We start from the raw sequence: 18,148 nt of genomic DNA, 5'->3' as shown, positions 1-18,148 counted from the left end.
ATTATATATATCTTTAATTTAGGTTTACGTGAACCCAATGTTTAATATTTGAAATTTCATGATATTTACCTATATAAACCCTACTGTAAAACAATGAGCTTACTTTATAGATCCTTGTAAACTTACTTTATGTATCTTTATAACATTGTATACTCAATAAACTTCTTTTGACAAGGAAAATGAAATAATACAAGTGAATTGAAGTACACATTTCAAAGATGTGCTCTTTCATTTTATACACTGGGCTTTGTGAGGAAACCCGATCATTCAGGAATTCTATCATTTATTTATTCCAAAATGATCAATTGGCACTTCTGCACTGTTGTTACTGACTGTTTGTGACCCATGTCAGCTTAATGTTAAGTGGTTTTATTTCACATGATATAACAAATATTTTCAAATACGAAAGCATGCTACGACCATACTACGAAAAATGAAGATTACGGCTTCATTGTGTCACAAAGCCATATTATTTAAAGGAAGGGTTGGGGGGGAGTGGCTTAAAAGAAAAGCTTACAAGCGGGTTACAGATTGGTGGACAAGCAATGGCACATAGGGTCTGGATGTAATAAGCATGGTTATTTTATCTTTTTTGAGAGTGTAGCTTCTTATTTTTGTTACTTGAGTTAAAAGGTTATCACTTTAACCAGGAAACAATGAAACATTAATAGTGCTGTAAGGGTATACAATACGTACAATTCTTTTTGAAGATGTTGCAAGCATGTGAAAATAAATTATTCTGCGTAGCTTTGCTCCTGTACCGCCATGCAAGTTTCTCTTTACCGGAACCTTCGGTCACAAAAGCCGATAGAGAGCCTTTGAAGTGAGTGGCTACCACTGTAGCCTACAGACACAAGTGCAGTTAATTCCCAATGTCATCCATTTTGTGGTCTTGTAGCTAATTAGTCCTAGAGTACAAACTGAGGAAGGCTCAAAAGACCAGCACAGCAGGCAACTCACTATTTATTTATCAGGCTTTGATATGTATTGCCCGTAGGCTAATGGACACATGGGCATACACACTGCTGAGATAGATAATGTACAGTAAATGCAGACAGACTCTACTTATTTATATTAAATATTGTATCAAAAATATATTGTTGCCAATTAGTAGAGTTGTGTGCCATGTATGTCCTGCAGAAGGTGATTGTGTGAATGTTTTAAAGCACAACTAAAAGATAAAATGAGAGCAGTGACTCTCTTTATCAAAATCTCTCACTTGTAGGGTACCCAATTTATTTTACCAGTTACCTGTGATATGATAGAATGTAGTTGTTTTTGAAAATCTTTCAACATGCAGTCATCTTGCATTCTAATATATATACTGGTAAATGGATTGGAGCGACAGACCTACGACAGGAGATCTCAGATAGGCTGAACTCTAGATAATAAGGTTATCTGCTACACTTTCACAGTTAATGCATTGTCATGTCTACATTACCTCTAAAATGAAAATAGTTCACACACCCTGTCAGGTTTATACATCAAGTTTAAGAAAACATCACATTGCTGAAAAAAGCAACTGGATTTGTCGTGTCAACCTAAAAACACTTGCCACAAGTACTTATATTATAAGAAAATATATTATGTACATTTTTATTCTGCAGTACCATTATCCTAGTGGGAGTTGCAAGGACAGCAAGCAAAGCAAGCAATGGAACCAGATTTCCTTTTACTGACCATGGACTCTAGGTATTCTAATCACAGTCAATACATTCCTTCCTTCCAGTATTTCTAGGTCTGAGATGTATGGTAGAGAAATCTCATTTTGCTCTTCTAAAGAGATTTAACAAGCATGGTTCTACTTGGTAACATCTATTTAAACCTGCAGTATCAATTTTAGGTAGAAATCCTGATCCTGGCTTTAACATTTGAGCTGGTCTGGCTGAGCTGTTACAGTAGACTTGTGCCTATATGCAGCAGGGGCAAAGTCAGCATTGACCATAATTGATTTTCAATTATTAGTATATATCCACTGATTGCAAAAAACAGTAAAACAACAAAACATTTTGTTTAATAGAAACGATCCTTTCAAAGGTTGTGTGCCTCCAGGTTCCAGTGATTCGGTACTGCTACCTAGTAGGTCACTAGTAAGTCTTTACAGTGGTTGTAAAGGCTGAAAGTTTTTTTTTTATCTTCATGCATTCTATGCATTAAAGTAAAACTAAAGGCAAAACTTTTATTTTTCATTTTGGATAGAGCAAGATAGGGTTATAACCTCAGTCAGTTTTTTTTTTTTTTTTCCGGCATCTGTGTCCTATTGCGGAGATTTTCCTTCACTTTCTGTCCCATAGCCAAACAGGAAGTGAGAGGAAATCCTTGGGGACCCCCAGGTCTCCAGAACTTGTGTACCCATTGGAAGATTTCCCCTCTATTACTTTTCTGAGGACATCCCAAAATGTGGGTAATTTTTTTTTACTCTCGCTTTCAATGATAATTGTAAATAGGATCAATAGACCTATCAGCAATAAAGCCTGACAGGTGTTCTAATCCCTCTCCACTCTATCCAAAGCTAAAAAAAAAGGTTTTGCCTTTAGTTATACTTTAAGGTAAAAAAAAAAAACTTCTGTGTGCTGCTCCCCCCACTGCCCCCCTAATATTCACCTGAGCCCCCTCTCGATCCAGATGCGCACAGGAGCCTCCACTGTCCCGGGTCTCTCTCTCTTCATCATAACCTTGTCAATCACAGCCAGTGAGCCAATGAGGAGAGAGCAGGAGGGGACTGAGCTGCTGGACTATGTGTGTTATGAACGCATAGGGCGGGGCTCAGGGCGAGCATGCACCAGTGCCGCCATAGCAAGCTACATGCTATGGGGGCACTGGTCAAGGGGGAAGAGCACCAGCGGGGGACCCGAAAAGGGGATTGAGGCTGCTCTGTGCAAAACCATCGCACAGAGCAGATAAGTATATTATGTTGGTTTTAAAACCACTTGCCAACTGCCTAACTGGGAAAACGCATCATTACTTTGACATTGAATACCAGGGTTATGGCTACAGCTAGATGCCATAACCCCAGTATAACTTTTTCCCTCAGATGCTGGACTTTCTTATAAAAGTGGCCTGAGTGGCGGTTTTGCTGCTGGGCAAGAGCAATAATTCTATCACTAGACCTCCTCTGTAACTCTAAACTGGTAACCTGTAGACTTTTCTAAATCATAGCCTATGGAGATTTTTAAGTACCGTAGTTTAGCGCTATTCCACAAGCGTGCACAATTTTAGGTATCTATTTATTATTCATTAAAGTGCATTTTTCCCAAAAAAATTGCATTTGAAAAACCGTTGCACAAAAACCATGTAACATAAAAAATTACAATAAATAAAAAAAAAAATAACAAGCCATTTTATACTCTAGGGTCTCTGCTAAATAAATATATATAATGTTTGGGGGTTCTATGCATTTCCGGTTTCACGTACCAGTGACGCAACTTCCGGTATCCGTGGAACGCACGCTGCAGATGCGAACCCGGAACACACTGATGCCTGTTTTTTCAAGCCGTCTTGTGAGTGGCGTTTTGTTAATGCGCAGTTACCCAGTGCCAGCAGTACTTCACTATATGCTTTTTTCTCTTCTTTTTTAACATATATCATGCTCTATGGTCCATATGCAAACTGTCTGTGGGAGCGCTTCTGTCCTTACATACCGAGACCCCATTAAGCGTTTTTGACTCCTGGACTGCAAAGCCAAGGGTCCATGAGCTCTGGTGAGCGGGGTCGCAAGAGGGGAGTGTATTTTTTGATTGTGTTCTCTGAAAACATTTTCCAATTCTGGATACTTGAATTGCCATTGGAAGCACCTGGCACTTCATTTGTTAATTTTATTTTATTTCATTGTATCATTTATTTTTGCATATTGCACTTTTGCACTTTAATTGTGTTTTTACATTCAACATATTCCATTAGCGCTGTTAAACTCTGTATATAGTACCTGAAATAAAAATAAATAAATATATCCATCTCTTAAGGTTATAGTACCTTTGTATCAGCTGCTGTGGTCTTCACATAATTTTTTTTTTGGCACCATTTGTTCCATTAGCTCAAGTGGATATAAATAGTGGAGAACAGGCAAAACCAATTTCCCAGTCCACAATGTAATGCCTGGGGTATGAGTGAATGTCATATGATGTAGTTTTGTGGGGCAGCATGTATATTTATTTGCATATTCTTGTTGGGAAGTGCACTAGAAGCATTGGGAGGAAGGGGGATGAGGGGAGTGAAGGTGTAAAGTAAATAGTATAATGCTCCCCATAGTTTTACAAATGTGAAATAGTAGGGAGAAACATTTCCAATATACTAATCTGTCTAGTATTGTTGCCCAGGAAAACTTTTTGTTGCCTCCAATGTCAGCATACATAAAAAATGAAATTGAATAGCCAATAAGGTAATGTCAAATGGCTACATTTCTTGCTTTGTATAATGAACATTTGTGTTTTTTTTTTTTTCTGAGGGGTCCATAGCAGTTTCCTTTAATATAAAGGAAGTGGCACAAGTGACCAGCTTTTGTAGTGCCTTAGGCAGCCCAATAGTTAAACGTGGACTGGAGCTACATAGCATTGTATGACTTCGTCCAGCACTTGAGGCGGTTCTATAAACCCATTTATTTTGTATCCATAAAACCTCTCTTCATTTTTACACTCACCCATGCTGTAACAGATTGTGTCTTCCTCTTTCTAGGTCCTTGTAATGGCTAGGGAAGGAGGAACAATTTAATGACAAGGGTGTAACCACTAGAGCCTCAGCACAGTGGAAAAACATATAAATGCTTATTACTGACTAGAAGAGGAGGAAGATGAGATAGTTCAGCGGATCCGATTCTGCTCATAAAACACTACACAGATGCAGTACATCCGAGGTCTGAAAAGAATCCACTCTTCAAAAGCTGACAATTCTATTCTTACAATGGCTGTACTCATTGTTCTTCACAGCTGTCGATTGTTTATTTAATATTCGGGCCAATTGTCAAGTAAAGACATTCCTTCCCAAGGATCTAGCAAGATATATGCAAGGGCTTCTTTAAATAGCAGCCGGAATAGAGAGTGCTCCATCTCCTGACTTTATCAAGCACATATGTCTTCATCGACTCTCATTATCTCGTACATCATGAGGCAGGTCCCTCCGACAATGAACAGATTGAAAGGATAGCATAAGTTCGAGGGAGAGAAAGAAATAGGGCCAATACAATCACAATCAAAGAAACATGTTTGAACAAGAAAATAACTAAATGCCTATGTAGCCACCTGCACATAGGCTTTTCAATATCCAGCGAGGGTGGATAAATCGTTTTTTCCTTGTTAATAAAGTTATCTGCATAATAGGAATTTATCGCTCTGAACAAATGCAGAGGAGATGCCTGCCAGAAAACAGGGCCATGAAGTTTACAGCGGAAATAGATGGATTATTCCAAAAGCCTTCGTTAAACATCAGATTAGGAGTTTCAACTAGAATTAAAAGCAAATACTACATTTTTCTTCTTCTTTGAAAAATATGCATGTAAAAAAGGGGGTAACTGTTCTAGGAATTTAAAAAATGCTAGTACTAAAAGACATACCTGTTGATTCAATCTAAAAATGGAGACAGCTGAATTCACATTCGGGACAATTTTACCTATTACAAAGAAACCACTAAAGAGCAGTAACATAGACTGATTCATTCACAACCTCTTTCACTCCAGTTTCTATTATCTTGTAGCAAAATACATAAACAAAAAGCTCCTTCATTACTTGATACATACTAGTGTCAGAAATGACATAATCAATTGCTTTAGCTTAAAGTTGAACTTTCAAAAAAGGAGAAAGGCTGGTGCCATGGAAGATATTGCATGTGAACAGCAGTCAAAAAGAAAGCCAACGCGTTTCGGCCGTCAGGCCTTAATCATGACCAAAGTTGAACTTGGGTTAAAAAAAGTACCCAGAAATAATAAAAATAAAAAAGTAGCTTTTGGTATAATACTTACCTTCAATCCAGAGTTCTCGCCTGCAGATATTTTCCACCACTAGATGGCACTGGTCATCATCATTCAACCCATTTCCTGTGAGCCCAGACTGTCACAGACCTCTCACCCCCAGATGAATCATCATTACATGAGCACCGTTCAATCAGGGAGGATAAAACACCCAACATCACCATCAAGCAGAAGGACCCTGACATCATCGGTCCAGTCTAAAAATTGCAAAATTAACCCTTTTGCGCCTAAGGGTAAAACAAACCTAAAAGCCTAAGCAAAACTTTAAAACTTTTACATGTGTAAGTAAAACCGTACATATCATCACAACCAACTACTTTGTGCATCCAGGTGAATTATACCTTGTTTTTTTAAGGACAAATTTATATTTTTTTGGTGGTAATGAATATCTCCTGATTTTTTGTTATTATCAAAGGAAAACTGCCCAAAAATAGTAAAAATAAAAAAAATATATATTTTTTTTAATATAGCAGTATATTTCTTGCTACTAAAATAACCTTCCACCAAAGAACAACCCAAATTATATTCTCCTGCTGCTGACGATCCCAGCGATACCACATATGTGTATGTTAGTTGTTTGTACCCGTTGTACAGACCAAAACAATAGTGCCCATTTTGCCTTTTTTCTACCCGACTTAAAATACACTGACAATCATAGTAAAAGAAAATACTGACCCTGACCTTGATCCAATTTATTTTCATTAAGTACACACTTTTTTCTGCAAGGAGAGAGAGAGAGAGAGAGAGAGAGAGAGAGAGAGAGAGAGAGAGAGAGAGAGAGAGAGAGAGAGAGAGAGAGAGAGAGAGAGAGAGAGAGAGAGAGAAAGAGAGAGAGATATGATGCATCCCTCTCCTCCATTCACAAAGAAAACAAAAAAGAAAACAGGTGCAGGCTTCACAGTGTATGATCACTGTGATAGCCAATCAGAGGCTATCACAGCAATCAGGTGACACAAAATCGGGAGTTCCAGGTTCAGATCGTTCGTAAGGGGCCTGGAGATCTCCATGAGACCCCAGGCACTGTACTGGGAGCGCAAATATGCGGCCCCACAAAAAAGCCCAGTCCAGTGGGGCAGCACGTTTTTTCATTTCGGCTAGGGTAAGGGAGGGTTATGGCCCCGGTCAGATTTTTATGTCCCATGAAGGAGATTTCCTGTCCCATGGCCAAAACAGGAAGTGAGAGGAAATCCCTCCAAAGTAAGGGAATCCTGGGGTGTCACAAAAACTAGTGTCCTCACTGGAAGATTTCTCCTATATTACTGAATAGAATAGTGGACCTCTTGGCAGGCTTTATTGATTTTTCTTTTTCCCTTTTGGGGTACCTTATACACGGCTATATATGAGTTTTTTCATATACTTTGCAGCCTGACCACCATGGTGAGAGTTGGCAAGCATCTTGCAACTAACTGTAAGTTGAATACATCACAGTATTATTTTATTTTAATTAATTTATTTTATTTTATTTTTTCTCGCCCTCTTTATTCATTCATGTTCTTTATCTCCAGATACTTCCCTGTGCCTCTCCTGAAGAAGCGAGAGTTGTCTTTTTTTTTTTAAATTGTTTATTTTTCAACAGTTTTTAACAATTATAAAACAACGTATCATAAGGTACAAAGATCAAGGCAAATTAACATCAAAGAAGAAGTTATATATATCAAAACAATAGACAAAATAAAGTAATATAATATATCTTGGTGAGGATACTAGTATAGTCAAATGTCGACGGCTTCCATTAATGGATCATTTCAATAAAGAGTGTCTATACTGTATCTGAATTTAGGTCAAAAATAAATTAAAATGTGTCAACTCCACAATCGGGTGTAAAGGATGGTCAAAGGATATTGCTAGCGGGCTTTAAAAAGGTGTGACAACAACAGGAAGAAAATATTGAAACATCCCAAGCCTTCCATATTTTGTCAAATAGGAGGAAGTTACCTTCAATCTTAGCAGACATTTGCTCCATCTTGCGTATATCTGCTATTATGGAGAGGGTGTGATGCAAAGTGGGGGAGGAGGTAGAGAGCCAGAGCCTAGGGATGGCTCTTTTTGCTGCTAATAATATGAATGACGCAAGTTTCTGTGATGATTTAGGATATCCGGGAAAGGAGGACCCAGAAAATGTATGGGATTTAGTGGAATGGTTGCAGAAAGAAGTGTTTGTAATAATCTTTGGATCTCACTCTAATATGGGCCTAGAATGTGGCATTCCCAAAAGATGTGGAGGAGAGTTCCAATGGGCTGGCCGCATCTCCAACACAGGTTAGAAAGGGTAGGATTCTGGGCATGTAGCAAATCAGGAGTTCTGTACCAAAAGAATATTATCTTGATAGCGGTTTCCTTTTGTGCTACACATCTTGAGACTTTTGAAGATAATTCCCAAATTTTCCCCCAGTCTAACAGTGAGATTGGACGATTTAACATCTTAGACCATTTTACCATGTAATTATGTGTGTTATCAGTTAGAGGGAGTACTGCGTGGAGCATTTTATAGATAGATGAAATTAGTTTAGTTTCATATGGGCCATTTGCACATAGCATTTCGAAGTCTGTAGGTTTTTCTAAGGACAGTGAAGGAGAGATGGTATGGAAATAATGTTTAATTTGTATATAAAAATACTCCATAGAGGCGGGGAGATCGTGTTTTTTTTTGGAGATCTGGGAATGATAGGAGTATGCGTGTAACCGGATGTACCAAATGTCGCAGCTGAAATATACCCGCTTGAGTCCATGGGGTTGTTCGTACAAAAGGCAATCTGGATCAAAAAGGACATTCTGGAGCGGGGAACACGATGAGCAAAGAGAAAACTTGTCTGCACATCTCTTCCAGATAAAGTAAAAAGCATCGGGGACAAACAAAGAGATCTCAATTGGGTCATGAATTTGTTTGAGAAAGGCCATAACATGTAACAGGGATGTACTGGGGCCGTGATCCCCATTTCAATTTCAGCCCATCTACTAGTAGCTTTCCTTGAGGTCCAGGTAGTCAAAACCCTGAGGTGGGAGGCGTAGTAGTACTTGATGAGGTCAGGGGCAGCCAACCCTCCTTTAGTTTTGGGGGAAAAGACTACTGATTGAGCAATTCTATGGGATGCATTATTCCAAATAAAATTAAGGCACTTTCTCTGGAGATTTTTCAGCTGCAAGATTGGGACTGGGATTTGTAATGTTTCAAATAAGTACAGCAGTTTGGGCAATATCGACATTTTGAGGACGTTGATTCTGCCCAGGAGAGAGAGTGGGATGGGGGTCCAGAGGTTTAAAAGTCTTGAGATTTCTGCAAACATAGGAGGGAAGTTGGCCTGATAGAGTGAATTATATGAGGGGTTAAGGTGAATTCCTAAGTATTTCAAAGAGGTCTGACACCACCTGTATTTAAATCTGCTTTGCAAAGAGCTAAGCATGTCTGGGGGTATATTAATAGGGAGGGCTTCTGTTTTAGTCTGGTTAATCTTAAAACCGGACAAGGTTTCAAAAGTGGATAATATATCATGTAAAAAGTGTAAAGAGGTGTCGGGACGGGTGATGGTCAGTAAGATATCGTCCGCAAAAAGGGATACTTTGTAGTCCTGTTGGCGTAAGGAAACTCCCCGGACTTCAGGATGGTATCTGATGGCTGCTGATAATGGTTCGAGACTCAATATAAACAGGAAGGGTGATAAAGGGCACCCTTGTCTAGTGCCATTGCTAAGGGCAAATCTTTGTGATGTGTGGGAAGACAACTGAACTTGAGATGTGGGATGAGATTAAACGTTCGTAAGGCTTGTATAAAGGGGCCTGAAACTCCAAATGTGGCCAGGACTGCAAAGATAAATGGCCAGCTCAAACGATCAAATGCTTTTTGTACATCTAGGCTTAATACTATAGTGGGACGTTTAGTTTTAGTTATTAAATCAATCAAATCTATGGTTCTTCTCGTATTGTCTCCAGGATGTCTTGTGGGCACGAATCCCACCTGGTCTCTATGAATCAGGGCTGGTAATAGGGGGGATAGTCTGTTAGCTAATATTTTTGTAAAAATTTTATAGTCCGAATTTATTAAAGCAATGGGGCGATAGTTATCTGGTAATGTGGGATCTTTACCTGGTTTAGGAATAACTTATGTTAGCATGCAGGAACTGTGAATGTGGGATCGTACCTTTAACCTCCCTGACGGTAATCCCGAGTGTGGCTCGGGGTTAAATTTCAGTCTCATTAGCGGTAACCCCGAGCCACACTCAGGATTACATTGCAGTATCCTGGTGCGGCGTTACTTACCTTGTCCCCAGGATCCTGCGATGTCCCCCGCAGTGTCCGTGGGCTGTGTCTCCTCCGAAGCCTCTCCATGCCAGGCTCCGTTCCCTGCGAGCGGCGCGACGCACAGGGGCGGAGCCTGGTGGCAAATTCAAGAAAATTTAAAAACCATAACACATACAGTACCGTAATCTTACAGATTACGGTACTGTATGAAATTATTTCACATCCCTTTTGTCCCCAGTGCTTTGGGCCATGCCCTGCATGCAGTTTTATATGATATATACTGTTCTTTCTACCTGGAAACTGGAGATTGTCCATAGCAACCAAAAAGTGTCCCTTTACTTCAGAAGTGGCTTTAGATCAGCTAGAAAACAGTGATAGTAAATTAAAACACTTGCAGAATTGAGCGATAGTGAATAGTGGGGAAATTTATTTTATTATTATTACATTATTATTATTTTTAATTATTTATATTTATTTATTATATTATAATTTATGTTTTTGTGTTTCAAACTTCATTATACCCGGGATATCTACTAGACTCTTGTTTGGACAGATTTAAGTGTGTTATTGTTAAGAATTACAGGCCTACAATAAAAAATGCCAAATTTCCATGCAAAATAATTGTACCGCTTTCAGCACCTAAAATCTGAAATAATCATACCGCCAGGGAGGATAAGAAGAGAGGAGTATAGAGATTGGAAATAAGGTGTTAAGGTCTGTGAAAATGTCTTAAAGTAGGTACACGGAAGGCCGTCAGGGCCTGGGGATTTGTGAGCTGGCAGGTTTTTAATCACTTCTTCTATCTCTTGCGAGAGTTGTCTTGTCAAACAGTTGCTCCAGATTAATGGTGGTATCTTTATGGGATTTATAGGTCCTATCAAAAAGTTTTTTTCATGTGATACACCATTTATGCATTGATGTTCATTAACAAGTTGTTATATTGTATGTGGTTTTTAAATGTATGTAAATACATTTTTCATATTTTTTAATATATATTTTGTTTGAGGTGTGACTCTTATATCTTATATATATTTTGTTTGGGACTGAGACACTACCTCTACCCATTTCATATCAGCCCTTTTTGAATGTCTATTTTCCTATATTACTGTTCTGGTGTAAACCCAGAGTTTTGAATCTTCTTTTACTTTCACTTTCGATGAAACAAAAAATAAAGTTTTGCTTTTAATTAAACTTTAAAAATATGTATGAATCATTTTATTAAAAAAAGGGGCATGTGGACTTCAAAACAGAAAGGGAAAACAACTGGAGTTGAGCTTTAAAGTGAAGAAGTTTGCTAAGATTTTATTAAGCTACTAGCATAGCATAAAAACAGGCATCCAGAGGTTTCTTCACATAAGTCTTTATATATTGTAGAGCATTAAGGTAGCCCCAAAACCTGGAGAACTCAATATACTAAAGGTGGCCTTGTGCTTAAGATCTCTTCACCTACAAGGTGCCTATGCAGTGTGTGAAGCAAGGGGGTATTGCAAAGTGGTGGGTTGAGCTCCAATTTCTCAAGATGGAAAGTTAACCTTGGTACACTATTTGTCCAGGGTTTTATCCAGATAAAACGTATGTCAAGGGCACTCAGAATGTCAGGACCAGGCAGATAGTGTCTTTATTGGACGGATGAAGTGGTCTTCAAACACTCTTTTATTTGTCCAGGGTTTTATGACTACTCTAAAAATAAATATGGTACAAGAAGGCACCCCTAGGTGTCTGTTTTTCAGGGGTATTAGCAGGTAATAAAGTGTGAATATAGATTTGTGTTAACCGCTTCATATACAGGATATCCAGGTAACCACTGCTTCAGTCAGAGCATTCTTACACAATTACTTTGCATGCTTATACAACCCTTAATCTTTAAAATGTATTACACTTTCTTTAAAATTAAGCTTACATTGTTTTTTTTTATTGGTCTTTGCACAAAACCTAAATAGAAGGTGTGGAAAAGGACCTTGCATTTTCCATCTGGCCCCCATTAACTACACAAAAAAAAAAAAAAAAAAAGCTGGAGCAGTTTTTCGCCTATGGAGAAAGCAGTTCCTTTCTCCATAGGCCTTAACATACACATTAAGGCCATTCAAACGTCTCAAGACACATCTGTACAAAAGGTCAGACAATGGCTGCATGTCCAATTACCATCTTATGTTTGTAGGTAGTGTCAACAACATACTTTGAAAGAAAATGGGGTGGGGTGAGTTTACTAAAACTGGAGAGTGCACAATCTGGTGCAGTTATATATGGTAGCCAATCAACTTCTAATTTCAGCTTGTTCAGTTAAGCTTTGACAAAAAAAAAAACTGGAAGCTGATTGGAACTGCAACAGATTTTGCACTATCTAGCTTTAGTAAATCAACCCCATTGTCTTGATAGCCCACAGCAATTGACCATCTTACATTTTACTGCACTTTTTATTTCAAGCTCACTGTAACAATGGGAAATAAAGTGACAGGTTTATATAGACAATAGGTTCCTACTTGCTGTAGACATTTGCACTGTAGTAATTTTTTGCCCTGACATAAAAAAATTCTTAAATCAGCTTTTTATAGCTTCCAGCATTGAAATTTACACTCACTGCCACTTTATTAGGTACACCTGTTCAATTGTTTAGTAACACAAATTGCTAATCAGCCAATCACATGGCAGCAACTTAATGTATTTAGGCATGTAGACGTGGTGAGTTCAAACTGAGCATCAGAATGGGCAAGAAAGGTGATTTAAGTGACTTTGAACATGGCATGGGTTGTTGGTGCCAGGCGGGGTGGTCTGAGTATTTCAAAAACTGCTATTGAGATTTTTACGCACAACCATCTCTAGGGTTTACAGAGAATGATCCGAGAAAGAGAAAATATCCAGTGAGCGGCAGTTGTGTGGATGAAAATGCTTTGTTGATGTCAAAAGGCAGAGGAGAATGGGCAGACTGGTTCCAGATGATAGAAAGGCAACAGTAACTCAAATAACCACTCATTACAACCAAGGTATGCAGAATACCATCTCTGAACGCACAACACACCGGACCCTGAAGCAGATGGGCTACAGCAACAGAAGACCACACCAGGTGCCACACCTGTCAGCTAAGAACAGGAAACTGAAGCTACAAAATCGCACGTGCTCAGCAGAATTGGACAATAGAAGATTGGAAAAAACATTGCCTGGTCTGATGAGTCTCGATTTCACCTGTGACATTCAGATGGTAGGGTCAGAATTTGGGGTAAACATGAAAGTATGGATCCATTCTGCCTTGTATCAACGGCTCAGGCTGGCGGTGGTGATGTAATGGTGTGGAGGATATTTTCTTGGCCCACTTTGGGCCCCTTAGTACCAACTGAGCATCTTTTAAACTCCACGGCTTACTTGAGTATCGTTGCTGACCATCTCCATCCCTTTATGACTACAGTGTACTCGTCTTATGATGGCTACTTCCAGGAGGATAATGCACCATGTCACAAAGCTCAAATCATCTCAAACTGGTTTTGTGAACATGACAATGAGGTCACTGTAGTCCAATGGCCTCCAGTCACCAGATCTCAATCCAATGGAGCACCTTTGGGATGTGGTGGAACAGGAGATTTGCATTGTGGATGTGCAGCCAACAAATATGCAGCAACTGCGTGATGCTATCATGTCAATATGGACCAAAATCTCTGAGGAATGTTTCCAACATCTTGCTGAATCTATGCACGAAGAATTAAGGAAGTTCTGAAGGCAAAAGGGGTTCCAATCCGGTACTAGCAAGGTGTACCTAATAAGGTGGCCGGTGTGTGTAATGTCCAGGGACATACTGCTACTGAGCTAGTTTTTTGAAACTCTCAGAAAGAACCATGATGCATATATGACATAAATTTAGAATATAGATTCTGTTTTGTGCATTTCAGACGACAGTATTCAAGAAATGTTAATAGAAAAATCCCAGGGAACATGAGAAGAATCTGCTGAACAATGTTTCCTTCTACTGAGTTGGTCAGTATAGAGAACCCGGGGACAAAATTGTCCAGGGATGAAACATGTAAACTGAGAATGCAAATAGAAATGTGGGACAGTTATTAGCTATGCATGCCTTTACTATCTTTTAGGCAGAAAGACTAATCACTATACTATATAAATAGAGATAAATAGTTATATGTTCTGTTAAACTTGTGGAATACAAGCACTCACAAATAATGTTAAACAATATCACTTCAAACGTTCTCCATTTGATAATACTGATGTAACACTAGCTGAGGATTTTGCCATAGGTTGCTTGATTTAAGATGTGTTGGTCAGGGCAAGTTACTTTCAACACATCATCATTATTATTAACATTCCACAACTGCATAAAGTAGGGCCTTGTAAATGACCTGTTACCTTTTATCAAATGTATCAACATCTTGATAAAACATTGATGTTTCACAAGCAACGTCCCCTATTGTATGCTTCAAATAAACTGGGATACCTTTACAACATGAAAAGAGTCATTCATAAAGGATGTAATAGCCTTTTGACATTTAGTAAATGTAACAGTCTTACTAATCATAAGAATTCAATCAAAAGTGGAATGTTGTTCGCTATAAAGGTTCACGTATTCGACTTATGTTCAACTACCTGTGGAGAGCATACTGGTTGATTGGTTGGCACACATACAGTCATGGCCGCAATTGTTGGCACCCCAGAATTTTTTCCAGAAAATCAAGTATTTCTCACAGAAAAGTATTGCAGTAACACATGTTTTGCTATGCACATGTTTATTCCATTTGTGTGTGTTGGAACAAAACAAAAAAAGGGAGCAATAAAAGAAAATTGGACATAATGTCATACAAAATTCCAAAAATGGGCTGGTCAAAATTCTTGACACCCTTTCAAAATTGTTTCAAGCATGTGATGCTCCTTTAAACTCATCTGGGGCAAGTAACCGGTGTGGGCAATATAAAAATCACACCTGAAAGCATATAAAAAGAAGAGAAGTTCACTTAGTCGTTGCATTGTGTGTGCCACACTAAGCATGGGCAACAGAAAGAGGAGAAGAGAACTGTCTGAGGACTTGAGAACCAAAATTGTGGGAAAATATCAACAATCTCAAGGTTACAAGTCCATCTCTAGAGGCCTAGATTTGCCTTTGTCCACAGTGCGCAACATTATCAAGAAGTTTGCAACCCATGGCACTCTAGCTAATCTCTCTGGGCGTGGACGGAAGACAAAAATTGATGAAAGGTTGCAATGCAGGATAGTCCGGATGGTGGATAAGCAGCCCCAAACAAGTACCAAAGAAATTCAAGCTGTCCTGCAGGCTCAGGGAGCATCAGTGTCAGCGCGAACTATCCGTCGACATTTAAATGAAATGAAACGCTATGGCAGGAGACCCAGGAGGACCCCACTGCTGACACAGAGACATAAAAAAGCAAGACTGCAGTTTGCCAAAATGTACTTGAGTAAGCCAAAATGCTTCTGGGAAAACGTCTTGTGGACAGATGAGACCAAGATAGAGCTTTTTGGTAAAGCACATCATTCTACTGTTTACCAAAAATGGAATGAGGCTTACAAAGAAAAGAACACAGTACCTACAGTGAAAAATGGTGGAGGTTCAATGATGTTTTGGGCTTGTTTCGCTGCCTCTGGCACTGGGTGCCTTGAATGTGTGCAAGGCATCATGAAATCTGAGGATTACCAAAGGATTTTGGGTTGCACTGTAGAGCCCAGTGTCAGAAAGCTGGGTTTGCGTCCGAGATCTTGGGTCTTCCAGCAGGACAATGACCCCAAACATACGTCAATAAGCACCCAGAAATGGATGGCAACAAAGCGCTGGAGAGTTCTAAAGTGGCCAGCAATGAGTCCAGATCTAAATCCCATTGAACACCTGTGGAGAGATCTTAAAATTGCTGTTGGGAATAGGCACCCCTACAATAAGAGAGACCTGGAGCAGTTTGCAAAGGAAGAGTGGTCCAAAATTCTGGGTGAGAGGTGTAAGAAGCTTATTGATGGTTATAGGAAGCGACTGATTTCAGTTATTTTTTCCCAAGGGTGTGCAACCAAATATTAAGTTAAGGGTGCCAAGAATTTTGACCAGCCCATTTTTGGAGTTTTGTGTGACATTATGTCCAATTTGCCTTTTTTCCTCCCTTTTTTGTTTTGTTCCAATACACACAAAGGGAATAAACATGGCTATAGCAAAACATGTGTTACTGCAATACTTTTTTATGGGAAATACTTAATTTTCTGGAAAAATTTCTGGGGTGCCAACAATTTCGGCCATGACTGTAAAACTCGGATAATCCTGCAATTCAGTTAAAATGTGGTATTGTTGCTTGCAAACACCTTCAAAAAGGACGCGATGGTGCCTTCGAGAACCTAAAATCATTTTGACACAATATAATATTGATTATATAGTGCGTCATAGCTTCATCCACATACCAAAGTATCAGAAAGACCATGTTCTAGGTGTCCTCTGAAAATAAGCCTGAAAATTTGGCAATGAAAGGGACCCGATGCCCCACAATTCAGGAAGAAGAGCAGATGGGAATTATTTTGGGTGTGGCAAGAATTTAGCTGAAATGCACCTGACTATCATCAAGTTATTCAGCTTATTCAGTGTTGACAAGTATATGTTAGAACATGTATGTGGATATTTCAGCTTCAGGTTCTGAAGGCTAGAAATATTTGCTTCACAATTAAAGTAGTTTCGTTTACTCAGCTGAAGTGGCAGTGTTGAGTGGAAGCCATTATAATAAAGCTCATTAACAACATACTTGCACTGGGTCTCAAGTATGGAAATCCCTCAACTAGACCTCTGGACAGTGCCTCATGGCCATTGCTCACTGAATTCTGTCAGTGATGGTAGCCCTAGGATTCTTCCCAAAGTTCTCCCTTCACTCCCATAGAAAATGTAAGGGTGTGAAGCAAAATGTATTAGACCTAGCATGTAAAACAGAAAATCCAGCTTGCAGATCTTGTTTCTGAAGGAATGCAGCTATCAGCACAAGTTTTATTACAATGTGTTCCACCCAACAGTTCTGGACAGGCAATATTAACCACTAATAGTAGATGGATGTTCCAGGGAGAAAGCATGCTATTGTTATATCTGAGCTAAACATATCACGATGATGACTAAAATACATAATGGTCATCCTTGCATTACATAAGATTGCAATGTAGACCGAAAGCAATAGAGCAAAGCTCTTTTCTCTTCTATTTGACCCAGCAATATCAAGCTACATGTCAGTTAACAACTCCTCTAACATACAACATTTACATGTAAATAAAGTGCAAGTGGCATAAAATGAAGAAAAGTGCAAATACATAATGCTTCTGACTGTGACACAGTATGTTCTGGAGGCTGATAAACAGCATTGGTGCGCTGTTGGCGGGTTTGTATTCTCAAATCTATTATGTTTTCAAACTGATGCGCTATTATCTCTGGACAACTTTCACACCGGGAGGTGATCCCTGCCAGCGTAATTTTCAAAATGAAAAGCTTACAAACAAGATAAATTTCATTGCTATGTTACCTGAATTAATATCACCTGACAGTCATTTCAACAAATGTAATGCTCTGGAAAAAAAAGCTATTTCAAGACCACAGCTCTCTGCTGTAAACAGCTATAATAAACGCCAATCTGCATATTTCCATATTTAATCAGATTCCTGTATATGAGACGTAATAGGCAGAAAATCAGAAGTCATCAGTTCTAGTAGGAATGGGGCTGTTGCAAAGTATGACATACAGGGACAGAAAACCGTTCTGTTTTGTGCAGCTCGAGAGAAATCTAATGCCACATACACACGAGCAGACCATGTGTATGCCCCATCTGACTTTTTCCATCGAAAATTCAGACGGACTTAGATAGAGAACATGTTCTATATTTTTCCGACGGAACTAATTACTTTTGTAAAAACCGCTTGTCTGTATGCTGTTCCGACAAGATTAGCAGAAGGAGCCCAAAGGGTGGTGCACTGGCTATTGCACTTCCTTTTTCTAGT

General features: G+C 39.0%; 1 protein-coding gene across 12 annotated transcripts in view; it reads right to left on the bottom strand.

Annotated features, from left to right (window-relative positions):
• Positions 1-18,148, bottom strand: part of TENM3 (teneurin transmembrane protein 3) — a 1,659,985-nt gene that overhangs the window by 367,502 nt on the left and 1,274,335 nt on the right. The gene's annotated exons all lie outside the window — the stretch shown is intronic.

Source organism: Aquarana catesbeiana, linkage group LG01 (genome assembly GCF_042186555.1).
Source record: "Aquarana catesbeiana isolate 2022-GZ linkage group LG01, ASM4218655v1, whole genome shotgun sequence".
NCBI classification, from domain to species: Eukaryota; Metazoa; Chordata; class Amphibia; order Anura; family Ranidae; genus Aquarana; species Aquarana catesbeiana.
Note: the sequence above shows the minus strand (reverse complement) of the source record. Positions and strands in the feature narration are given on the sequence as shown.